The sequence below is a fragment of the Arachis duranensis genome, chromosome 5 (genome assembly GCF_000817695.3).
Source record: "Arachis duranensis cultivar V14167 chromosome 5, aradu.V14167.gnm2.J7QH, whole genome shotgun sequence".
NCBI classification, from domain to species: domain Eukaryota; kingdom Viridiplantae; phylum Streptophyta; class Magnoliopsida; order Fabales; family Fabaceae; genus Arachis; species Arachis duranensis.
The window spans coordinates 65,561,634-65,567,597 of record NC_029776.3 but is presented as its reverse complement, the minus strand read 5'-3'; the positions used below and the strand labels follow the sequence as shown (position 1 = coordinate 65,567,597).

General features: G+C 36.4%; 1 non-coding gene across 1 annotated transcript; it reads right to left on the bottom strand.

Moving 5' to 3' along the window:
• Window positions 1-4,905: 4,905 nt before the first annotated feature.
• Window positions 4,906-5,009, bottom strand: LOC127747914 (small nucleolar RNA R71). Its single transcript, XR_008009861.1, has one exon. It is a non-coding gene; the product is annotated as a small nucleolar RNA R71 (small nucleolar RNA).
• Window positions 5,010-5,964: the final 955 nt, after the last annotated feature.

The window sequence follows — 5,964 nt, the reverse complement described above, 5'->3', positions numbered from 1 at the left end:
CTTGAGTTCGGACCTTTCCATGAGATCGTGCTTTTCAGAGCTTCAATCTCTTGGTCTAATCTATTCTTCCGTGCCCGAATTTTGCGTTGTGTTTTGAATGTGAAGCAATTTTTTTTTTGCTTTTTGGCCTCCTTTATTGCACTTTATTCCTCGAGGGGGTTACTTCCTTGGGAATATGCACGTTCCTTTAATGCCCCTTGAATACGCTTTCATTTTTCTTTGCCATTTCCCCTTTTCCCGATTTGTACTTCATTTTGAAATCAAAGAAGAGGTTTTTGCTCTCACTTTCAGTTTCTTTCTCCCTTTTACTTCTTCACTCATTGTTTGCGAGATATTTTGTCTATCTGGCTCGTCTGATTTCTTGCCCCCAAGCTTCCTACTAGCGCTCATTGGTGTGGATTGCCTACGTTTTCGTTTGGGCATTTATTGCATTTGCTCCTTTTCTTTGCAGGTTGGCATTCTTCTTCTCTTTTATGCATTGATAGTTATCTTTATGTCTACTTTTACTGTTGCATGCTTGTTTTTACGCGCAAAGTCTTGATCTTCGTTGAGTTTTCTTTGAAAAGGTTGGACCTTTCTGAAAAGATTGCGTCAAAGTTGTGCTTTTTCTTATCCCTGCTGCTCCATTTTTTAAAAATGTGCGCCCTTTAGGTCTCCGTTGCTATCTCTGGTAGTATGCTTTTGTTTGAGGGTTGTAGGGTTTTGATTTTTTGCATTGTTTCTGTGCTCTCGTGTTTTTGCCTCCAAAGGGTGCCCCTGGGTTTTGCTGATAATTTCTTGTTTTTGTAGACCCTGAGGTCCCCTTTTTGTTGCCCTACCTTTTTTTTGTTGGTTGTTCCATCTCTTTTCCGATTCTTCCCAAGTTGTTTTGGTAGTGAATCCTTGTTATCTTCCTTTGCTGTAGGTGTAGTTTGCTGTATGTCTTCCCGAAAAAACATTGTCTAGATGTCCACCAAGGTCCCCGCTGGAATGGCCGACTGGCTAGACTCTATAGTCTTGATGTGTGTCACTGTGGCTGATCCATAATATTGTGAGAGGCTTAGGAGGTTCCATAGGGTCTGTAGCAATAGGGATGATGAAAAGAATTATAAACGTTGTCGCCCGACCATGAGGAGAGGGTAAGTTTCCCTCCCTTAACTTAAGGAGAATGACCCTTCTTCTATGCTTATGACTATTTCTTTAGTCATCTGAATATCATGATCCCTTTTACTGCTTTTGACACCGACCTCTTGATGAGCGGATAATTTATATGCTTTTTGGCATTGTTTTTAGGTAGTTTTTAGTAAGATCTAGCTACTTTTAGGGATGTTTTTACTAATTTTTATGCAAAATTCACATTTCTTGACTTTACTATGAGTTTGTGTGTTTTTTTGTGATTTCAGGTATTTTTTGGCTAAAATTGAGGGATCTGAGCAAAAATCTGATTCAGGCTGAAAAAGGACTGTTGATGCTGTTGGATTCTGACCTCCCTGCACTCGAAAAGGATTTTCTAGAGCTACGGATCTCCAAATGGCGCGCTCTCAATTGCGTTGGAAAGTAGACATCCAGAGCTTTCCAGCAATAGATAATAGTCCATACTTTATTCGAGTTTAGACGACGCAAACTGGCGTTCAACGCCAGCTCCATGCTGCATTCTGGAGTAAAACGCCAGAAACACGTCACAAACCAAAGTTAAATGCCAAAAACACGTTACAACTGGGCATTTAGCCCCAAGATAAGCCTCTGCATGTGTAAAGCTCAAGCTCAGCAGTGGGCCCTGAAAGTGGATTTCTGCACTTAGACTTCTTTCTGTAAACCCTAGTAGCTAGTTTAGTATAAATAGAACTTTTTACTATTGTACTAGCGTCTTGTCTTTTGATTGATCTTTAATCAGTGTATGCAATTTTAGACCTTCATGGGGGCTGGCCATTCGGCCATGCCTGGACCATCACTTATGTATTTTCAACGGTGGAGTTTCTACACACCATAGATTAAAGTGTGGAGCTCTGCTATACTTCGAGTATTAATGCAATTACTATTGTTCCTCTATTCAATTCAGCTTATTCTTATTCTATGATATTCGCTGCACTTTAACATGATAAATGTGATGATCCGTGACACTCATCATCATTCTCACCTATGAACGCGTCCAGACAACCACTTCCGTTCTACCTTAGATCGAGCGTATATCTCTTGGATTCCTTAATCAGAGTCTTCGGGGTATAAGCTAGAATTATTGGCGGCCATTCCTAAGATCCGAAAAGTCTAAACCTTGTCTGTGGTATTCCGAGTAGGATCTGAGATGGGATGACTGTGACAAGCTTCAAACTTGCGAATGTTGGGCGTAGTGACAGACGCAAAAGAATCACTGGATTCTATTTCGACATGATCGAGAACCGACAGATGATTAACCGTGCTGTGACAGAGCATTTGGACCATTTTCACTGAGAGGACGGGAGGTAGCCGTTGACAACGGTGAAACCCAACATACAGCTTGCCATGGAAATGTGTAAGAAGGATTGGATGAAAGCAATAGGAAATCAGAGATTCAGAAGAAACACAGTGTCTTCATGTGCTTATCTGAAATTCCCATCAATGAATTACATAAGTATCTCTATCTTTATTTTATGCTTTATTTATCTTTATATTCGAAAACCATTATAACCATTAGAATCCGCCTGACTGAGATTTACCATAGCTTGCTTCATACCAACAATCTCCGTGAGATCGACCCTTACTCACGTAAGGTATTACTTGGACGACCCAGTGCACTTGCTGGTTAGTTGTGCGAAGTTGTGACAAAGTGTGATTCACGTTTGAGAGCTCCAATTCTTTGGTGCCATTGTTGATGATCACAATTTCGTGCACCAAATTTTTGGCACCGTTGCCAGGGATTGTTCGAGTTTGGACAACTGACGGTTCATCTTGTTGCTCAGATTAGGTAATTTTCTTTTCAAAAAGTTTTCAAAAATCTTTCAAAATTTTTTATTTCTTTTCGTTTTTCGAAAAAATAATTTTCGAAAAACCAAAAAAAAATACAAAAAAATTAATAAAATCATCAAAATCAAAAAATATTGTGTTTCTTGTTTGAGTCTTGTGACATGTTTAAAGTTTGGTGTCAATTGCATGTTTCTATGTTTCTTGCATTTTTCAAAAAAATTCATGCATGGTGTTCTTCATGATCTTCAAGTTATTCTTGGTAAGTCTTCTTGTTTCATCTTCATATTTTCTTGTTGTGTCTTTTGCTGTTTTTCATATGCATTTTTGCATTCATAGTGTCTAAGCATTAAAAATTTCTAAGTTTGATGTCTTGCATGTTGTTTCTTTTCTTGAAAATTTTTCAAAAATAAGTCTTGATGTTCATCTTGATCTTCAAAGTGTTCTTGGTGTTCATCTTGACATTCATAGTGTTCTTGCATGCATTAGTGGTTTTGATACAAAATTTTCATGTTTTGGGTCATATTTGTGTTTTTCTCTCTCTTCATTAAAAATTAAAAAAATAAAAAAATATCTTTTCCTTGTTTTACTCATAATTTTCGAAATCTTTGGGTTGACTTGGTCAAAAATTTTTAAAATAAGTTGTTTTTTTGTAAGTCAAGTCAAGATTTCAATTTTAAAAATCCTATCTTTTCAAAATCTTTTTCAAAAATTAAATCTTTTTCATTTTTTATTATTTTCAAAAAATTTTTAAAATTAATTTTCAAAATCTTTTTCTTAATTTTATTTCATAATTTTCAAAAACTTTACTAACAATTAATGTGATTGATTCAAAAATTTGAAGTTTGTTACTTTCTTGTTAAGAAAGGTTCAATCTTTAAATTCTAGAATCATATCTTTTAGTTTCTTGTTAGTCAAATAATCAATTTTAATTTTAAAAATAAAAATTTTTTCAAAATATCTTTTTCAATCATATCTTTTTCAAAATTGATTTCAAAATCTTTTCTAACTTCTTATCTTTTCAAAATTGATTTTCAAATCTTTTTCAACTAACTAATTGACTTTTTGTTGTTTCTTATCTTTTTCAAAACCACCTAACCAGTTTTCTCTTTTTAAAATTCGAAAATTCCTCGCTCTTTTTCAAAATTCTTTTAATTAACTAATTGTTTCAAATTTTAATTTTAATTGTACTTCTTCTCTTAATTTTCAAAAATCACTAACTATTTTTCAAAAAAACAATTTTCGAATTTCTCTCTATCACTTTCTTATATTTATTTATTTAATTACTAACAGTCTTCTCTTTATCTAAAAATTTGAACTCTCTCTTATCCTCTATGTTCGAATTTTTCTCATCCTTCTTCTATTCTTTTGTTCTTCTACTCACATAAAGGAATCTCTATACTGTGACATAGAGGATTCCTCTTCCTTTTCTGTTCTCTTCTTTTTCATATGAGTAGGAACAAGGACATGGACATTCTTGTTGAAGCAGATCCTGAACCTGAAAGGACTCTGAAGAAGAAGCTAAGAGAAGCTAAAGCACAACAATCCAAAGAAAACCTTACAGAGAATCTCGAAAAAGAAAGAGACATGGCCGAACCCAATAACAATGGTGGAGGTGCAAGGAGGATGTTTGGTGTTATAATACACCTACTTCCAATTTTTATGGAAGAAGCATCTCAATCCCTTCCATTGGAGCAAACAATTTTGAGTTTGAAGCCTCAACTAGTTGCTCTAATGCAACATAACTGCAAGTTTCATGGACTTCCATCAGAAGATTCCTATCAGTTTTTAACTGAGTTCTTGCAGATCTGTGATACTGTTAAGACTAATGAAGTAGATCCTGAAGTCTACAGGCTTATGCTTTTCCCTTTTGCTGTGAGAGACAGAGCTAGAACATGGTTGGAATCACAACCTAAAGATAGCCTAGACTCTTGGGATAAGCTGGTCACGATCTTCTTGGCCAAGTTTTTTCCTCCTCAAAAGCTGAGCAAGCTTAGAGTAGATGTTCAGACCTTCAAGCAAAAAGATGGTGAATCCCTCTATGAAGCTTGGGAAAGATACAAGCAGTTGACCAAAAAGTATCCTTCTGGCATACTTTCAGAGTGGACCATTTTAGTTATATTCTATGATGGTCTATCTGAGCTTTCTAAGATGTCACTAGACCATTCTATAGGTGGAACCATTCACCTAAAGAAAATGCCTGCAGAAGCTTAAGAACTCATTGATATGGTTGCAAATAACCAATTCATGTACACCTCTGAGAGAAATCCTGTGAGTAATGGGACACCTTAGAGGAAGGGAGTTCTTGAAATTGATGCTCTGAATGCCATATTAGCTCAGAACAAAATGTTGACTCAGCAAGTCAACATGATTTCTCAGAGTCTGAATGGATGGCAAAATGCATCCAACAGTACTAAAGAGGCATCTTCTAAAGAAGAAGCTTATGATCCTGAGAACCCTGCAATGGCAGAGGTGAATTACATGGGTGAACCCTATGGGAACACCTATAACTCCTCATGGAGAAATCATCCAAATTTCTCATGGAAGGATCAACAAAAGCCCCAACAAGGCTTTAATAATGGTGGAAGAAACAGGTTTAGCAATAGCAAGCCTTTTCCATCATCTTCTCAGCAACAGACAGAGAATTCTGAGCAGAGCCCCTCTAGCTTAGCAAATATAGTCTCTGATCTATATAAGGCCACTTTAAGTTTCATGAATCAAATAAGGTCCTCTATTAGAAATTTGGAGGCACAAGTGGGTCAGCTGAGTAAGAAAATCACTGAAACTCCTCCTAGTACTCTCCCAAGCAATACAAAAGAGAATCTAAAAAGAGAGTGCAAGGCCACTGATATAATTAAAATGGCCAAATCCAAAGAGGAAGGGGAGCACATGAATCCCAAAGAGGATGACCTCATGGGATGTCCTCCAGACAGAAAGGAGTTCCCTATTGGGGACCTAAAGGAATCTGAGGCTCATATAGAGACCATAGAGATTCCATTAAACTTTTTTCTGCCATTCATAAGCTCTGAGAACTATTCTTCCTCTGAA